Source organism: Leptonychotes weddellii, chromosome 5, assembly GCF_054177405.1.
Source record: "Leptonychotes weddellii isolate Sample4059 chromosome 5, ASM5417740v2, whole genome shotgun sequence".
In the NCBI taxonomy this organism is placed as follows: domain Eukaryota; kingdom Metazoa; phylum Chordata; class Mammalia; order Carnivora; family Phocidae; genus Leptonychotes; species Leptonychotes weddellii.
Genome location: NC_138373.1, coordinates 151,921,946 through 151,941,850, shown reverse-complemented (window position 1 = coordinate 151,941,850; position 19,905 = coordinate 151,921,946). Strand labels below are relative to the sequence as shown.

At 42.5% G+C, this 19,905-nt stretch overlaps 1 protein-coding gene and 1 long non-coding RNA gene across 2 annotated transcripts in view; one reads left to right on the top strand and one right to left on the bottom strand.

Moving 5' to 3' along the window:
- The window catches only part of LOC145721918 (uncharacterized), a 27,901-nt gene extending 10,233 nt beyond the window's left edge, over positions 1-17,668 (bottom strand). Inside the window, exons 1-2 of the long non-coding RNA XR_014145941.1 lie at positions 17,368-17,668; positions 11,491-11,561 (exon numbers count right to left, since the gene is read on the bottom strand). This is a non-coding gene — a long non-coding RNA (uncharacterized LOC145721918). The remainder of the gene's footprint in view (positions 1-11,490; positions 11,562-17,367) is intronic.
- The window catches only part of ENTHD1 (ENTH domain containing 1), a 91,903-nt gene that overhangs the window by 49,799 nt on the left and 22,199 nt on the right, over positions 1-19,905 (top strand). The gene's annotated exons all lie outside the window — the stretch shown is intronic.

Here is a 19,905-nt window from a genome sequence, read left to right as displayed (position 1 = left end):
ACCTGTATCTCTGAAACAAATAATACATTATATGTTAAGAAAAAAAAAAGAAGAAGATAGCAGGAAGGGAAAAATGAAGGGGCGGAATTGGAGGGGGAGACGAACCATGAGAGACTATGGACTCTGAGAAACAAATAGTTCTAGAGGGGAGGGGGTTGGGAGGATGGGTTAGCCCGGTGATGGGTATTAAAGAGGGCATGTACTGAATGGAGCACTGGGTGTTATACGCAAACAATGAATCATGGAACACTACATCAAAAACTAATGATGTAATGTATGGTGATTAACATAACATAATAAAATTAAAAATTTTTTCAAAAAAAAAAATAAAGGAGGGAAGTCATTCTGTACAACATCCTCTTCTCCCGTGCCTTCTCCCTCCTTGGGCACACAGTGATCTGCTGTTCACAGGGGCCTGCAGCGTGTGGGAGTATTTACACCCTCACTAGCCCTCCGTCGTAGCTGATCCCATCCCTTTCTCTCACTGCCTGAGTGGCCAATCTTTCGAATTTTGTGCTCATCATTCTTTGCTTTCTTTATAGATTTACTGCTTACGTTTATTCTCTAAACAATATGTTACTTAGTTTTACAGGCTTTTAAACTTTACCTAAATGGAGTCATTTTGAATTTATTTTTGGTGACTTCCTTTTATCACTCAATAATATGTTCTTGAGATTCATCATTTGTTTTCACAAATGCTGTACAGTATTTCCTGTAGGCATATATTTGAGTGTATTTATCTGCTCCACTATCATCAGTACCATGTCCAGGTTTTTTGTATTGTGAACATACTTGTATAAGCCTCCTGCTTCTCATGAATAAGAGTTGCTCTAGGGCATACATTTGGAAGTGAGATTGCTGATGGTTCAGTATAAGCATCTTCAAATTTACTAGATAATGCCCAGTTGTTTTCCAAGTTCTAGTTGTCCCATGCCCTCACCCAGCCTTCATATTGTCACTTTTGGAAAAAGAAAAATTGCCAATCTATTGAGTGAGAATTGGTATAGCATTTGTTCTAAAATGTTTTTTTAAATAATTAAATGGAGCATATTTTCATATATGTATGGTTAATTCATGTTTCCTGATCTGTGAAATGTCTGTTCATGTCTTTTGGCCATTTTTCCATTTGGTTGCTTGTCCTTTTCTTAACTGATTTGTAGGAATTCTGTATCTAATCTGAAAGCTAAACATTTCATTTTATAAAGTTTTTCCAGTTTGTGACTTATCTTTTCACTCTGTAAGGAGTCTTTTGAATAATAGAAATTCTCAATTTTAATGAGGTAGAATTTTATTCTTTATGGATTGTACTTTTTGTATCCTGTTATTTTTAAAACTTCTTTCTTGTCTCAAGACCGTATAGCCTACTTCTATTGAGGCTAAAATTTTCCTAGTGTTGCTTTCCACAGTTAAAATTTTAATGCCACTAGAATTGGTTTTTATGTGTGGTTGAAACAGGAGTCCTGTTTTACTGCTAAATGGATAACCAGCTGTCCCAGCATCATTAATTGAAAAGTTTGCTTTTTCTCCACTGAGCTGCGATGCTATTTATATTCTAAAGCCAGTTTACCCATATGTATGCATTTGTTTCTGGACTCTATTCTATTCCAAAAGTCATATGACTATCCCAGCACCACCAAATAGTTTTAATTACCCTACCTTTGTAATAATTCTTGGTGACTTTTCCCTCATCAGGAGTGTTTTTGTCTCTTTTTGGTCCTTTGCTTTCCCACATAAAACCTTGTCAAGTTCTTTGAAAAAAAAACACCTATTAGTTTTGATTGGCACTGCCAATCTGTTACCAGACTGGGTCCTTGGACCCAGCAACGGTAGAAATGAGGCTGAACCCCAAATTTAAAAGCACAGGCAAGGCTTAATTGGGGCAACAGCTGCAGCTGAAGGGAAACAGCCACAACAAAGGAGCCAGAGCTGAACAATAGCCTGGGAAAGTTTTAAAGGACCTGAGACAGACGAGGAGTGACATCTAATCTTGTAGGGGTGGGACAGTACAGAGACTTGAGCGCACAGGCACGGTTGGCAGAACAAACTTCTTCATACGTTGTGTGTTTCATTTGCATGTTAAGTCTCCATCTCTGGGTGTGATTTTTAGCATTATAATGGGGGGAAAGCCAGTGAAAAGTCAAATTTGGTGGCCATCGTGTCTTGGACTAGTTTCATCCGGTCTAGGCTTGCTCCCTGGCTGGTGCTTTGCTATTGAAGAAAAGTGGTAACAGCCAGCAGGGAGTGTCCCAGGTACAAAGGGACTTGTCCCTCAGGTCCCCTACTGTCTCAGATCTTTAAATCAATTTGGAGAAGTAACATCTTTATAACATCACATCATTCTCTTCATCTAAGTCTTCTTTAATATATTTTATAGTTTTTTTCCACACAAATTTCCTATATCTCTTATCAGATTTAGTCCTAGGTGTTTATGTATTTTTGTTGCTACCGTGATATTTTATAAATTGCATTTTCTAACTGTTGGTGGTGAAAAAGAGTGGAATTAATTTTTGTATATTGATTTTGTAGCCAGCAATCTTGCTTAATTAACTCTCACTAATTTTCCTAAATTTTCTGTAGATTCTTCTGGTTTTTTTATGTTGAAAATCATATCATCTGTGAATGATGGCAAAATTGTTTCTTCATTTATAAACCATAGCCTTTGTATTGTTTTCTTACCACCCCATGCGAAGTAGAACCACTCAGTGTTGAGTGAAAGTGTGATCGTGGGCTTCCTATACTTAGTCTGTATCTTAAGAGCATTCTTTCAGCATTTTGCCGTTAAGACGGGTTTGCTGTATATTTTGCAGATCTCCATTCCTAATTCATTAACAGTTTTCTCATGAGTATATGTTGAATTTTCTCCATTTTTAGCACCTATATTAATGGTTACAGGTTTTTCTCCTTTGAGATATTAATTTGTAAAGTAGTTGATTTCCAAATATTAAAACCACCTTGAATTACTGGAATACGCTCAATTTGGCCGTGCTATACTATCTTATGGATATGTTGCTGGCTTTGATTTGCTGATGTTTTGTTTACGAGTTTTGCTTCTACATCTAGGAGTGAAGTTAAATGGGATTATCTTTTCTAATATTCTCTTTGTCACATTTTGATACCAAGATTTCGCTAGACTCATAAAAACAGTTGGAAACATTTGCTCTTTTTTGAATATTCCAGTTTGTGTAGAATTGTTTGTAAGATGATGCCAAAATAGATAAGGTCTTCTGTAAGTTCACTCATGCTGCCACCTGAAGGGCTGCAGGCAGGGTAGGCAAATCTGCACCCAGAATATGTGCATCCTTATATGGGCAAAGCCCTGCTCTCTTTATAGTGGAGAGGTCCAATATAACCAAGCTGACACCAGGTCACTGGAAAGTGGTACCAGGCTAGGGGTGTAGCAGTAACCTCTACTCTTGACAGCTTAGGCATTCAGCAGCTGGGTGGCCAGGTCACCTTGGTCAGGAGTTCTTGTCAGGGAGCCTGTGCATAGCCTCCATCCTGGCCACGTGGTCAAAGCCTATTGGACAGCCACTGGCGTGACCAAGGAAAGAGGATGATTGGCGGCCAGTAAACAGAGTGTCTTGCCCACCCGCTTTGTGAGAGCCTCTTCCACAGGGAATGTCCCATGGCGGGCATTTCTATGGGACATGAATATCTTCACATATACATCCCAAGAGGTCCATCCACACGTTTCTTTGTTACCAGTCTTGTCACCTCTGCATCATCCCTGGGGTCGTCTTCAGCCTACAGAAGACAAGCACGACAAAGCTCTTTGGTGACACTGGTGCCCTGTCACAGTACATTCTGAATGCCTAGGTGAAGCAAGTATCCTCCAGGACAATTAGTATGTGGCTGAGCCTGTTGTACATAATAGATCCCTCCCAGCAGCCCCCTCTTATGGAGTCTTGAAGCTTCCTTTCCAGGGTGCCAGAGAAGTACCTTTTGTTCTGAAGACCATTCTTGAGTCCTGTACACAGTGCTCTCTCACTCTCTGGCGCTCTCTTTCTCTCTCTCTCTCTTTTTTTCCAGTCCTGCTGAAATGTTAAGAGTCTTGGGAGGCTTTGCTGAACATTTGATTAAAAATGACACCCCTCCACCACCATTGGCACTCCCTGAGCCTCGTCCCCACTCTGTCTCTTCAGTAGCACTAATCATCATCTGAAGCATGCATCTATTTGATTTAGTAAGAGACTAGTCTGAAACGGGAGTTCCCCAGACCGCCCGCAGGTATCATAGTGAATCTGGGCTCTGCTCTTTGCCACTTCTAGGTATATATTATGCTTTTCAAGCAGTTGCATACTGTTTTTCTATGTTGCTCGTGAATTGGGTGCATTGTACTGGTGCCTTCCGTTTTGAGGGCAGTTGCTGTATGCTTTCACATTCCTCTGAAAGAGTCTTTATATCAATCATCAGAGCATTACAAAGCATGCTTTGAATTACGGAAGTGACTATAGAAATTTGAGAGGTTATCAACATAGCAACTGTGTATTATATGGTTGGTATTAAGAAATCCAATTATGTAATGTATGGTAATTAACATAACATAATGAAGTAAAATTTTTTAAAAAATGAAAAAAAAAGAAATCCAATTAAAACCTTTTTTAACTTAATTGGTTCCTCTTTTTTACTTCAAAAATATAGGAAAACATGATTCACACATGAAAAACAGACATAAAACTATTAAAGGCTTCCATTGAAATGAATGAATAGAGCAAAATCACAATCATTTGCAGTAGAAGTCAATTAAATAATTAAAAGGCTGGCAGGATGTAACTACATTTAAAGTTGTCACCTTTTATTTGTCACACAGTAGCCAAATTTTTTCATCGTTGTGATGATTAAAAGAAATATTAAGAGATACTGATTTTTGAATTATTTATGAATTTTAGGTCAAGAAACCATCCAGCCTAAATCCTTTTCTCCATTACTAACAAGTGTGTGTATTATAAAAATGTCACATAACCCCTCCAACATTCCAAATTAAGAGAACCAAACTTAATCTAAAGTAAGTTGACAGGTTCTTCATCAAAATGACTGACTTCTCAGATAAATAAGTCCCAAGTGGATTTTATTTGAATGAAACAAATGACTGTATATCTTTTTCTAAAACTGAGTAAATTATTTGTGCTACAAAAATTTCCCGAATACCTACTATGTGCCAGCCATGGTGCTGTTTGATATTCAGTGATATACAAGATCCCAGCCTTTCTGTAGCTCCCAGCCCAGGCATCAAATCTAATCAGACAAGTGAGGTAAGTGTGAGGATAGGGAGAGGACAGGGAAGCCGCAGGAGGGCACCTATCCCTGACTTCAGGTGTTAGGAGAGGCTTTCTGGAGAAAATGATGTCCAAACTGGAACCTGAAGGACAGGTAAAATGGCCAACACTTATATTGTGTGTGCTGATTATATTTTCAAACATTTTAATTCATTTCATCCTCATGCCAATCTTATGAGATAGATGAGGAAAACCCAATGTGTTTAAATAACTTGCCCAAGGTCACAGAGCTAGAAGTGTCAGAGTTAGAATTTAGACCAAAATAATCTGATCCCAGAGCCTACACCAATGTATTTCAAACCTTTAGACTGTGATCAAGTCAGAAATGCCATGACCCAGTACACATGGACTCACACACACCTGCAACAGTAGTTTCACAAAACAATAGTTTTGGCAATGTACTCTGATCTATTCTGTTTTATTCTAGACAGTTTGGTTTTTTTTAAGTAGGCTCCACACCCAGCGTGGAGCCCACTGAGGGGCTGAAACACACGACCCTGAAATCAAGACCTGAGCTGAGATCAAGAGTCAGACGTTTAACTGCCTGAGCCTCCCAGATGGCCCCACAGTTTTACTTTTTAAAAAAATATTGGATGTGGGGCGCCTGGGTGGCTCAGTCGTTAAGCGTCTGCCTTCCGCTCAGGTCATGATCCCAGGGTCCTGGGATCGAGCCCCGCATTGGGCTCCCTGCTCCGCGGGAAACCTGCTTCTCCCTCTCCCATTCTCCCTGCTTGTGTTCCCTCTCTCGCTGTGTCTTTCTTGTCAAATAAATAAATAAATAAAATCTTTTTTTTTTTAAAGATTTTTTTAATTTATTTATTTGAGACAGAGAGAATGAGAGAGACAGAGAGCACACGAGAGGGGGGAGGGTCAGAGGGAGAAGCAGGCTCCCTGCCAAGCAGGGAGCCCGATGCGGGACTCGATCCCGGGACTCCAGGATCATGACCTGAGCCGAAGGCAGTCGCTTAACCAACTGAGCCACCCAGGCGCCCATAAATAAAATCTTAAAAAAAAAAATTGGATGTGACCCACAATTTGATTTCACAACCCACTAATGGGTTTGAAAAACAATTCACTACACTATTTTGCCCACTACGCAGAAGGAACCAGACCAAGTGAGGAGAAAAGAAAAGAATATCTTAGGCAGAGTGAACACTGTATAAGAGCCCAGTGGTGTGGGATAAGAGGAAGCTTTGCAGTTTGAACAACAACAGAAATGTAGCAGGGCTGGAGGATTAAGTGGATGGCAGGAGAGGTACCAGATGGAGCAAGAAAGATAAATAAAGTTGTATCAGTAAAGGTGACCATGTAATTTATTGTTCAAACTAGGACACTTTTTTTTTTAAGATTTTATTTATTTGAGAGAGAAAGCGTGAGCCGGGGGGAGGGGCCGAGAGATACGGAGAAGCAGACTCCCTGCTGAGTGGGGAACCTGACGCAGGGCTCTATTCCAGGACCTTGACCTGGATCATGACCCAAGCAGAAGGCAGACACTTAACTGACTGAGCCACTCAGGAGCCCCCAGACCAGGACACTTCTGAGGTGAAAGGCGGCATGATGAATAATTACACAGGATCACAGATATAAAGCTGGAGTCCCTAGGCAAAGTGACATTGCTGTGGTCTGGGTGTTTGTGCCCCGCTCCCCAAATTCATATGCTGAAAACTTAATGCCCGAGGTGATGGTATTAGGAGGTGGGGCCTTTGGGAGGTGATTGGGTCATGAGGATTGAGCCCTCATGAATGGAATTAGTGATTTATAAGAGACCCCACAGAGCTGCCTAGCCCTTTCCAGCATGTCAGGCCACAGTAAGAAGTTGGCAGTCTGCTACTGAGAAGACAGCCTTCACCAGAACCTGACTGTGCTGGTGCCCTGATCTTGGACTTCAACCTCCAGAACTGTGAGAAATAAATTTCTGTTGTTTATAAGCTGCCCAGTCTGTGGTATTTTGTTATTACAACCCTAACAGACTAAGACTGACGTGTGTGCCTCGTCTCCTGATGAACGATGCTGAGGGGTGTCAGGTGTGTCTGAATAACAATGGGGAGCCTCTGAAGTGTTTTAAGCAAGGACATGATATAATCTTGCTTTAGGAAGGCGGCTGTGGAGGTAGTGTAAAGAAAAGATTGGAGGAGGCAAGTTAGAAAGAGCAGTCAGGTCAAAACAGAATTAGAGACTTCAGACATTCCTAGAATGCAACTCTAGTCAGGTCACAACTCTGAGAAGCTCCCCTAGGATGAAGTCCTAACACCTTAGCATGGCAGATAAGCTCCTGGTTTTCTCTCCAGCTTTACCTGTCACCTCCCCCCTCCCCGTCACATGTGATGGTCTAGCTATGTGCTGAACTACTTGCCCTAAACGCCATGTTGTCTCCAGTGCTTTGCATATGTCCTTCCTTGGCTGGGAAGACCCGCCCCCTGCGTGTGAATTCATGTATGTGAATCCTTAAGATTCAGCTAAGATGTTGTTTCTTCCTGGAAGCCTTTCCTGACACACCAAAGTCAGGGGTTACTACTCTTCCTCTGGATTCTCATGGCACTCTGCATGCTCCAGATCCATTGCCGATTTTCTCTTGTAATTGCCTGGTATTCCTCCCTGCTGTCAAACCAACTAGACCATGATTTTTTTAATTTAGATATAATTGATGTATAACATTATATTAGTTTCAGGTGTACAGCATAAGGATTCAATATTTGTGTATATTGTGAAATGATCACCACAGTAAGTCTGGTTAATATCCATCACCAGTACATCGTCACAAATTTTTTTCTTGGGCAAAGAACACAATGATGACCCTCAAGATTTACTCTGTTGGCAACTTTAAAATATACAATACAGTGTTATTAACTAACAGCCCCCATGCCATACATTACATCCTCTTGACTGACTTATTTTATAGCTGAGAGTTTGTACTTTTTAATCCCCTTCATCCATCTTGCCCACCCCCTACCCCCTACCTCTGGCAACTGTCAGTCTGTTCTCTATATTCATGAGCTTGTTTTGCTTAGTTGGTTGGTTGGCTGGTTGGCTTTGTTTTGTTTTTTAGATTCTACATATAAGTGAGATCATATGGAATTTGTCTTTCCCTGTCTGACTTATTTCACTTAGTGTAATGTACTTAAGTTCCATCCATGTTGCAAATGGCAATATTTCCTTCTTTTTTATGGCTAAATAATCCTGTGTGTGTGTGTGTGTGTGTGTGTCCTATTTTCTGTATCCATTCATCCATCAATGGACATTTAGATTAGATTGCTTCCATATCTTAGCTATTGTAAATAATGCTGCAATGAACATGGAGGTGCAGATATCTTTTCGAGTTAGTGTTTTCATTCTCTTCAGTTAAATACCTAGACGTGGAATTGCTAGATCATACAGTATTTCTGTTTTTAATTTTTTGAGAAACCCCCACACTGTTTTCCACAGTGCGATCACCAACTTACATTCCCACGCACAGTGCACAAGATCCCTTTTTCTCCACATCTCCACCAACGCTTGTTATTTCCTATCTTTTGCTTTTGTTGTCTTTGCTTTTAGTGTCAAATTAAAAAAATCCTCACCAAGACTGATGTCACAGAGCTTGCCACCTATGTTCCCTTTAGGAGTGTCATGGCTTCAGGTCTTACCTTGAAATCTTTGAGCCATTTTGAGTTGATTTGTGTGTATGGTGGAAGATAGTGGTCCAGCTTCATTCTTTTGCATGTGGTGGCTGTCCAGTCTTCCCAGCACCATTTCCTGAAAAGACTGTCCTTTCCCCATTGTACATTCTTGGTTGCTTTGTAGTAAATTAGTTGACCATTATATGAGTGGGTTTATTTCTGGGCTCTCTATTCTGTTCCATTGATTTGACTATGATTTCTTTTTGAGAGAAGGTCTGTGTCTTGTTCATCATTTTATTCTCCACCTCTAAACCAGTGTTTAGCACATAGTAAGAATCAACTAAATACTTGTTGGCTAAATAAGTGTCATTTGAAGTGCCCTTAAATTGAAGACAGTCATCCTCACAGTGCTCCTTCTGTATTTTTTACATATACTTTAAAAGTGTCTTCAGAGAAGAGTTATCATAGTTTCATAAAAGAAGAGCAGCATGAGCAGCACATGGGTGTACTCCAAGTTCACCGATGAGGTTCACTACCAGCAGAGTTGGCTTTTGAAATTTTGTAGAATTTTCGTCATCCCTGGTTGGCACTTGATTGTTAAATTAGCCAAAGGAGAGTCTGTTTAAAAGGAGGAAGTGCTCAAAACACATACAATTTGAAATCATGTTCAAGGATATAAAGAGGGAACACCCGTGAGCACTGGTGTTGGTCCAGCTATTATTTATTTAGCTTTTCCTTTCATATCACTTCAAGTCTGGTCTGAAACCAGGATCTGTCTCTAGTGTGGCAAGAGCCCAGAGTGTGGGCGTATGGGTGATTTCTCCTCAGTTTCTGGATGGTGTTACTCAAGGTAGTGGGTTATAGAGGGAGGAAAGTCTGGAAGGCAGAGAGAGAGAGCTGAGCAGCTCTTTGTGGGGAAAAGGTGGGGAGGCAAGACCAAGGGCTTTCTGGGAGATGGAAGAGCCCTCTCAAAGGCAGAGATGGGTCTTATTCATCCGTGAGTCATCGGCATGATATTTTCAAGCTATGACCTCCAGTGTGCCAAAAGGGGTAGCTATATTTTTCTACAATTCAAGATAATCTTAAATTTCCTGATGACAGAAAAAATAAGCTTATTTTGTTTTCTCAGTCATTTCCCATTTAAACTCAGTCAACTCAGGATTTTCTCCTTCCTCCTCTTGAGGATGGCATCCAAGTTTAGGGACCACCTTAGCATCATGACTTTGGGGATGGGCATCTCTTCATACTGGCTTCTGCTGAGAGGTAACAGCCCACTGTTCTCTAATTGTCTACATCTCTTTCTGCCAGAGTCCACTAGTATCTTAATAGCACTGCGCTGGTATGAGGTTGGGAGACTGTGCCTTCAGCATCCTCTCTGTCCCACTAGTGAGATCCTCTCACTTCTGCCACTCCTCTCTCTGCTGATTCTGCAGCCTTCAGGCACTGCTGGATGCTCTCCCACACCTCTTGCACATAGTAGGGGCCTCTGAATGACTACCCGAGATGCTCTGTTCCCAGACCTACCTACCTGTGTTACTGTTCGGCTGCTTCCATTCTGTGCCACTGGCATGAGGTAAAGACAGGTGGGGGAATTCTAAATGTCACTCACTTTTCCAGGCTCCACTTGGGGAACAAGCAGAAATCCTCTTCACCCTCAGAATGAAAGCAGCATGAGGGAAAGAATGTTTTTTCTATTCTCTTCCCTGCTGAATGTTCAGGGCCTAGTAGGATGGCTAGCCAACAATAAGTGCTCAAGAAATACTTGGTGGATAGAGGGATGACTGGCCTCTCCCTGGTCTCCCCAACTCCCATGACTGGGCCCTGGACGGGCTCAGGGCACAAGACCTCCTTGCCAGTATCTAACTCTTGCTTCTTCTGTTTGTCTCCTCCCTCAGAGGATCTTTAGTCTGAGGTGGATGCTTAGAGGGGTAGGACAGGGGGAGACAGGCAGAAGCAATATTCTCCCCAAACTCCCTCTGTGACAAGTTAATCTGGCTTTTGTTTTTAATCTAAGTCTTCATCTCTGACCCATCAAGACAGTTCTTCTTGGGCAGCAGTAGCTTATATTTAGGTGACTGTGCTTGGCGAAGGGCCTTGGGGATTCAGTTTGTGGGGAGGGAGACTCTGTTAGTTCTTCATCCATCATCCTTTTACCTTTGTGGTCCCAGTTCCTAGCACAGTGCCTGGCACAGAGTGGGTTCTCAGTTCATCTTTACTGAATGGAATATTGGATGAGTCAGAAATTGGTGAGATATTGAAGAGAAAAGAGTGGAAGTTTGGTGGGGGTCGTCAGGGTAAAGATGGAATGAGATCTGGAAGGAATGCTCAGTATTGCTGATTCTTTGTTGAAACAGAATTCTATTCAACAAAGCTACATGATTTGTTCATTTTAATACTAATAAGGAGTGTTGCTATAATTCTTACTGATTGTAATGCTAGGTGTTCCCTAGACCCCAACTTAGTAAACTAACTCTAAATTTGAGCCAAAACCCAGAGACTGTCCACCCTTTTATAGCATAAACTGAAAGCTATCAACAACTAGGTATTGGTGGCTAAACAGGGGTAAAATTCTAGAAGGGAAGATTGAGAAATTCGGTTTTAATACAGTAGGTACTTACGAGTTTCTGTCACGTGTCAGGCACTAGTGATAGGCACGAGGGTACGGCCGTGAGCAGGGCGTCCTTCTGTTCTGGTGAAGATAACCAGTAATAAACAAAATACTACAGATTGTAACGCGTGCTATTAAGGAAACGCACAGGAGCTTCAGAGAGGTGATGGTACTCATACATACTAAAGCATGTATGCTTTAGTTAGGGTAGTCAGAGAAAGCCCCTATACGGAGATGGTGTGCTCTGAGATAAGGATGAAGAGGCCTGGAAGGAATATTCCAAGCAGCGGGAACAGCAAGTTCAAAGGCCCAGGGGCAGGAAGAAGAGGTCAGCTTGCTTCTAGAATTGCAAGCAAATGAGGGGACGGTGGTATGAGTGGAAATCAGACAAGAGTAGGCAGGAGCCATGTCACGCAGGACTGTGCAGTCATAGGGAAGGGTTTCAGACTGAATTGTGAGCACAGTGGAAAGCTTTGAAGCACAGGAATGCTATCATCTGATTTGTATTTACTTAAATATAAACTAGGGGAGAATGCATTATGGGGGGAGACAGAAGCAGAAAAATGAATGAAAAATATAGGCAGACTGTCCAAGTGACCATGACTGGGGGCAGGGGCAGTGGCTATGGAAAAAGGTGTATAGAGTGGAGATTCGTTTTGGAGTTCAGCCCTCAGGACTCCTGATGACTGGTGGTTGGAATGAGGACAAGGGTGGAAATGAGGATGAGCCCTAGTGTTCTGCCTTTGGGAAGTAGTGTGTGATGGTGTTACTGAGAAGGGAAAGACAGTGGGGAGAGAACGGGTTTGGGGGATATGTTAAGGGCTGTGGTTTGGATATGTTATGTTTGAGGTACCTGTGAGATATCCATCTAAATCCCTGTATTCGGGAAAGACTGAATATCAGTACACTAAAGTAACTAAATTGGAACTTAGATGATTGTTTTTCCTACTTCTTGAATCAGTCTCTCTTTCCTTGAGACACTTAATTTTTTTAAAATTCTAACTGTGCTTTCAGGATGCTGGTCATATGTCTGCTCTGCATTTCAGAGGTCTGAGCATTCCATTACTATAAAAACAAAAGGCACCACAAACCTCGGATGTAGGTCATAACCAGACATGCCCAATTCCTTAATACAATTCTGAGAGCAATCCAGCAGTTCATCTCTTTGCCCTTGTTGCTGATTTCAGTCCAGCATGCCCAACATGTTCAAGCCACAGCTTCACCTTCCCTGAAGTTAGCAGTTTTCACAAAATGTAAATAGTGGTACTTGACTTTTCCTCTGCATATTGCTGTCCTCCATACAACAGAGTATGGATGCTTTAGAGGACTGGGCGAAGTAGACAATGAATGCCCTACTTCCTGATGGGTTGATGAGACTCCTGCAAATGTCCTTTTCCCCTTTTGAAAGATTTTATAGTGTGTGCGTGCATGCACATGTGTGTGCACCTTTGTGTGCGTGAGAGAGACAGAGAGAGCTGGTAGCACCACTGAACCACAAAGGTGTTCTGGAAGTGCCTCAGAGTTGGACCGCAGGTGTTTCTTTTATGCTTCGGATTAGCATGCAGTGTGGCCTTGAGACAAGATAAGCACAGGGCTACAGCCGTTACAAATCGTGATAGCTTTGTGTGGTTCATGCCAAGGTCAAAGACTTTGAATAAATATAGATCAAAAGGGCGTTTTGCTTCCTGGCAAGCATTTGATTCATTTAATTTAGAAAAGAAAAACCCAGAAAGGAGTACTTAATGCTTTGCTGACGATAGTTACCAGTTCTTTGCTTAACTTGGAAAAACTTAATTATTCAGAAATATTCAATCACTAATTGTGACAGTTCTATGACAGTCATATCTTAATTGTCATCTCTGTCCCTACTTTGGGGGCTCTTGTCATCTGTCACCTGCACTATTAGGATACCTTTGTCAGTGATCTTTGTGCCTGAGCCTCACTCCTATCGGTCACATAATCTTCACAGAGATCTAACACACAAATCTTCAAAACAATCTCTAATGGCTTTTCCTTATCTAAGGATAAAAACTATACTCCTGACTTCTTACATTTCCAGTAGTGTGGTGGACTAGACGCTATGAAGAGCCTCCTGCCATGGGGGAAAAAAAACCCAACAACCTAGATTCTGGATAAAAGATACCTTTTAATACATTTTTGGGTTCGTGGGAACTAAAGGAAATCTCGAAGGGCAAAATAGAACAAAAACCGTGCTGTGTAAACCTGAGACCTGGAACCTCTTTGGAGCAGGGAGCTGTTGAGTGTGAAGGACTCTAAAGGCAGGCTTCCCTGAAGGCAAATGCTGACATCAGCAGCCCGGAGACGGCATCCCTGAGCCGGCAGCGGGGAAGAAGTGGAGCCTCAGACTTGACCTTCAGTGGAGCACTCAAGGGGGCTGCCCTGGCTTCAGGTGTGTAGTCCCAGCTCTTGACAAAAATACAGTTCCTTTCTAGAGGCCCCACTGAGACCCAAGACTCTTACAGATTAACCTCAACCAAACATGATCTCACAATCCGTGATTGCGAGAAACACATGGAATAAGCCTGCATGCCTGAGAGTCTACAAAGATGCACAAAGATTTAGCCTCCAAGGATTTCAGGTATGAACTATTAGCTACACAATATTAGCTGGCTATGAAATGTTTAATGAAAAAAAAAGGATAGAATCAGTGAGGGACAGATGACTAGATAAATTTGGAAAATAACCAAATAAAACTTTCAGAAAGGAAAAATAAAATTGTTTGAAAGTAAAAACTCAGTGGATGTGGATGGATTCAACACTAGATTTGCTAAAACTGAAGTGAGAATTAGTGAATTGGAATGTGTATCCGAAGAAATTCCCCAGAATGCAGCAAAGAGGCCAAGAAGGTAGAAAATATTTTTTAAAAGCTGAAATACAAATGATAAATGAAGTTTAATATGGCCAATTGGAGGCAATATTTGATGAGATAATAGGAGATCATTTTTCTAGAACTATTGAAAGGCATGCATTCAAAGATACAGGGAGCATAATATATACAAACAGGATAAATAACTACAAAAATTTGCAAACTCACATGTTATAATGAATGTCTACAACACCAGAGATAGAGAGAAAGGCAGATTATCCATCAAAGAATAGCATACTTCTCAACAGCAACATTAGAAGCCAAGAAGACAGGGAATATCATCTGCTTTCTCAGGGAAGATATCTGCCAGACTAAAGTGGGTAGTCATTTAAGAACAAGAGTGAAATTAAGATATTTTCCAAGAAAAGATGCTTCAAATAAACAAAACTGAGTTTATCACCACAGATTCTCAGTAAAGGAACTCGTAAACATTTATTTCAGGAAGAAGAAAATATTCCAGAAGGAAGGTCTGAAGTGCGAGAAGGAATAGTGAACAAAGAAATTGGTAGGAACACCTGGGTGGCTTGGTCTGTTGAGCACCCAACTCTTGATTTGGGCTCAGATCTTGATCTCAGGGTTGTGAGATCAAGCCCTGCTTTGGGCTCAGAGTTGGGCGTGGAATCTGCTTGGGATTCTCTCTTTCCCTCTCCCTCTGCCCCTCACCCCCAAAAAGAAATTGGTAAATATGTACATCAATCTAAACAAATGTAGTCTTTTAAAAATTAATTATAACATCGGGCGCCTGGGTGGCTCAGTTGGTTGGGCGACTGCCTTCGGCTCAGGTCGTGATCCCGGAGTCCCGGGATCGAGTCCCGCATCGGGCTCCCTGCTCGGCAGGGAGTCTGCTTCTCCCTCTGACCCTCCTCCCTCTCATGCTCTCTCTCATTCTCTCTCTCGCAAATAAATAAAAAATCTTAAAAAAAAAAAAAAATTAATTATAACATCTAATTTGTGGTATTAGAAAAAGAACTAAAATGCTAGTTTTATGGCAATAACATGCAACTGAGAGAGGGTAAGTTAAGAGTTACAGGTTCTAAAGTCTCTGAATAATAATTCAGGAGTTAGGTTACTCTATTAACTTTAGACTCTGCCAGGCTACATATGTGTATTAGAACGTTCAATGGAACTCTCTCTGACTCTCTTTTGCTTCAGGTGCTAATAATAAAATAGATACCAGATATCCAATCCATGTGTGAAGATTTTTTAAAAAATGGATGAAAACCTGCTCTGTAACTCTTCAGCCCCGCCCTCACCACACACACACACACACACACACACACACACACACAGAGAAAGAGAGAGTTTGGAAGATTTAAGGGGACAGTGTGGTGGCACAGGAAGAATCTGGTGAGGAGACTTCTGGGGAGGACGGCTGTTGCCAGGCTTTGAGGCTGCACCCAAACCGCCTCTGGGGGAGCGGGAACCCTTGCTGCTTACACCCAGCCCCAGTGAGAGAGGCTTTGACATCTGCTCCCCGGAATTGGAGGACCAGTGCCCGACTCATGCCAGAGATCATAGTCAGGATCCGCCTATGGCCTGGCAGAGACACAAGCTGCCCTGTAGCGTTGGAGGTGAGGCCACAAGGGCCTGGCCTGTGCCTCGCTGTCTGCAGTTATCACTCGCACAGGGCCTGCAGTGGTCTCCTCGCTTGGGACCTCCCCTCTCCCTGATTCCCCCTTGGCCTTTCTTCACTTAAAAGCCAAAGTGATTTTATTAAAAAGAAGTCATATCATTCCTTTGCTTAAAAACCTTCCAGGGACTTGTCGTCTCGCGTAAGAGTAGCTCTGATCTAGCTCCCAGCTTCCTTCCTGACTTCCCCTCTTGTCCCTTCTCCTCCTTGCTCATTCTGCCATGTCCATCTTAGACCCCTGGCTGTTCCGGGGTCGGCCGGGTGCCCTCCTGCCTCTGGGACCTGCAGTGACTCTTCCTTCCGACTGGAACACTGCCCTCCTCTACCTGCCTTTCTCGCCTACCTCCTTCAGCTTTCTGCTCAAGTACCACCTTCACAGTGAGACCTCCCGCCCACCCCCCACTGGCCTGCTCATCCCCTGGCCCTCCCTATGCCCCCAACCACTTCATTGTCCTCCACAGAATTCATCACCGTCTGACGTACTGCGCATGAATCTTTGGTTGTTAACAACGTTTTCCCCTGTAACGCATGTTGTAACTGTGCTCCAGGGCAAAGACTTTGTGATTTTGTTCACGGTTGTATTTTTAGTTCTTAGGAGGGTGTGTGCCACACTGCCTAATAAATATCTTCTGAACGAGAGAGTGTATGAAATGAAGGGGAGCAGAGGGAGGGAGGAGGGACTAATCGAGCTGAAATGACACAGAGACGTCCTGTGACATAGGACTGAAAAATGTTCATTGGAATTAGCAGTGAAAAGGTCAGTGGTCCTCAGAGAGGACAGCTTCAGTCGAGGAGGAGGAATGGAAGCCGGATTGTGGTGGTCTGAGGAGGAGAACAGGAAAGAGGGAAGTGAATTCAAGGGGGGAAACATTTGTTTTTCAGTGTGTTTGAGGGAGGGGAACAGGAGACAGAGAGACCCAGAGAAGTATTTAAAATAAAAAAGATGAGGCACCTCTGTGAGCTGAGAGGAGAAAGCTAACAAAAAAAAGGAGTTGAAGATTAGGAGAGGAGGTGACTTGGGTGGCGTTTCAGTGACACAGATGGCAGGACAGGCCTGAACAGTCATAGGAAGGGTTTTTTACCCTCAAGACTGAAGGGAAGGGAGCGAGGAGTAGTTGTGAATTGTAGCTCACTTGGCTGGCAGGAAGATGAGAAGCTGAAACAAATCCATTGAAAAGCCTCTCTTTTCTTGAGGAATAGGGAAGATCATCTACTAAAAACGAGAGAGAAAAGGTCTGGTTGACAAGGGTGCTTGAGGAGAGCAGTGAAGGTTTGGAATCGTCTTTGAGAGAAATGGGAGAGTAAAGGACAAGCAAAAGGACTCATGGACAGTCCTGAAGACCCATGGGGCTTGGAGACCATGAACTTACAGTTGTGAATTTTCCCCAGGAGCAGTCAGTCACCCGGTGTTACAGGATTTTTTGTCCTCTTAGTGCCCGCAGCTCTTGGTCACGCCACTTTGAAGAATGAAGGGGTAGACCAGATGAAGAATGGTAGGCAGCGAAGTTTATTGAGCAATAGTACAAAGCTCCCAGAGAGGGAGGGGGGCCCAAGAGGGTTGCCCTTGGAGTTTCTAAGTTTAGGGCTTTTATGAGCTCTCTTACAGAACTATCTTAAGCAACCAGGCTGTGCTGAATCATTCCCATCAGGGCTTTGGTCACGTATCTGTCTACCTATTAGGTTTATGTCTACACGCTGATGGTCTTTTTTGGCTGATATCTGGGGGCTTAGGTCTTAACTGCCCCTTGCCTGTGATGGTGACAAATGCTTTGTGGTTAATTGTCTTTTTTTAGGACGTTTTGCAGAAGTCACTTCTGCAAAGGCTGCAAAGCAGAATGTGAGGGCGGGTCCTGTCTAAGCTGCAGAACAGGATGTCAGCGCTGTTTTACCTTAGCTGTCCTGACTCCAGATTTTCTTGTTGGGGACCCTGACCCTGACTACCTAACTGTCCAACTAACTCCTAACACTCGGAGAGGAGAGGAAGAAGGAAGTCAAATGTGTGCCAGGCCCAAGGTGCTAGATGCAAACATTGAAAGTCACGTGGGGATGGTGCAGCAGGGAGGTGGTTGGACCAGACCTGGATGTCCCACATTGGGGAATGGTGGTTAGGGGGCTCCTCGGGGTGCACTGAAGAATTCTCATATTCACTCCACACGAGAGCCAGCATTTGGATGCCTGCTTTTGAGCGGCTGTGGATGTGGCCATATTAGCCAAAGCAGTAGCCACAACCAAGAGATACGTGACTGAAACAGTGGCCAGACGAAGAGATAGACACTTGTCTCTTACTCCCCTTACTCTGCTCTGACACTGAATAGAGCTGAGCTCAGAGGAAGGAGCTTTGTCCCTTAAGTAGGTCAAAGTCAACCTCCAGATGAGGGAAGGGAAAGAGGAGTAAAAGCAGGCCAGGGAGGGAGAGCAGCCAGCACAAAAGCCCAGAGGTGTGATAGCACCAGGTGTGTGGGGACTCTTTCTAGTGATTCCGAATGGCTGACGTGTGTTGGGGTGGGTCACTAGAGACCAGAAGGAAGGTTGCACTCTGACTAGACATAGCGTTAGTGTGAAAACACTCCATCCACCCTATTGCCTCAACTCACGTCCAGCTTTTCTTTCACTTTGATATCTGTGCTGTATTTTTTAATATTTCTTTGTACCTATCTTCCAGTTCCCAGTTTTATTTTCAACTGGAGTTAATCTGCTGTGTAAGTCACCGATTATTTTTTTAATTTCAGTTACTTATTTTTAAAATTTTTAGAAGTTCTACTTGGATTTTCAACTTGGTTTTGTTTATATAATCTCTTATTCCTTGCTCATATTTTCAAGCTTTTATTTCTTTAAACATATTAAGTATATCAATGATTATTTTATCCTCTGTGTTTTGTAATTGAAATGAATTACCATGTCGGAGGACTTTTCCGGCTTTTGAACTTTCAGGCACAGTGCATAGTACACGGTCCATCCTCAATATATTTGTTGCAAAAATGAATGAATGAAAATATGTGGAAGGTGCTGGAATAAAAAGAGCAAATGAAACATTAATAGGTAAATTACAGTATAGTGCTGTAAGCCATATTATAAAAATATAAGCAAAGAGCTCTAAGAGCAAGGACTATACACTGACTCTGCCTGGGAAGGAGAAATGGTATGTGTCCTCTTAGGTATTCAGGAAAGTATTTTCCAAAGGGATGTATATTATATGACATAGGAAGTTGTAATAGGTGAGGTTTTTTTTTTTCTTGGCTTATTGTGGTAAATCAAGCATTCATACTTCATGAGAAATAACACTTCATCTGAATTGACAATTTAAATGATATTCTCAGGTTTGTTGCAGTGTTGCAGACTTAGACATGACTTTTACGCCATATTGAAGTCAAGGGTAATTACTGTCTGTACATCTAATGAGGAAAATGTTTGAGAATGATAGGTCTTCATCTCATCATCATCTTTCCATAGAACATCAGTTCTCTTGGTCTCAAATACCTCCTACTAAGAACATTGGGCCCAAAGGACACATCATGCTTGTGGTCTACATAAACAGGAATTTCCAGCGGGGAAGGGAAAGTACCTGATGCGTGCTGATGCCCATCTGCTTCCAGTCAGGGCCATGGCTGGCTGGGAAAAGTCATTCCCTTCTTCAGACTGCTCCATAATAACCATACCCAGGACCCTGTCACATTTACTGTGTGCCAGGTACTACTTAAAGCATTTTCTATGTTTGATTCATGTCAGAATTGAAACTCTGACCAATTTATCTTTTTTTAAATTTTTTTTTTTTTTAAGATTTTATTTATTTAAGAGACAGAGAATGAGAGACACAGAGCATGAGAGGGAGGAGGGCCAGAGGGAGAAGCAGACTCCCTGCCGAGCAGGGAGCCTGATGCGGGACTCGATCCCGGGACTCCAGGATCATG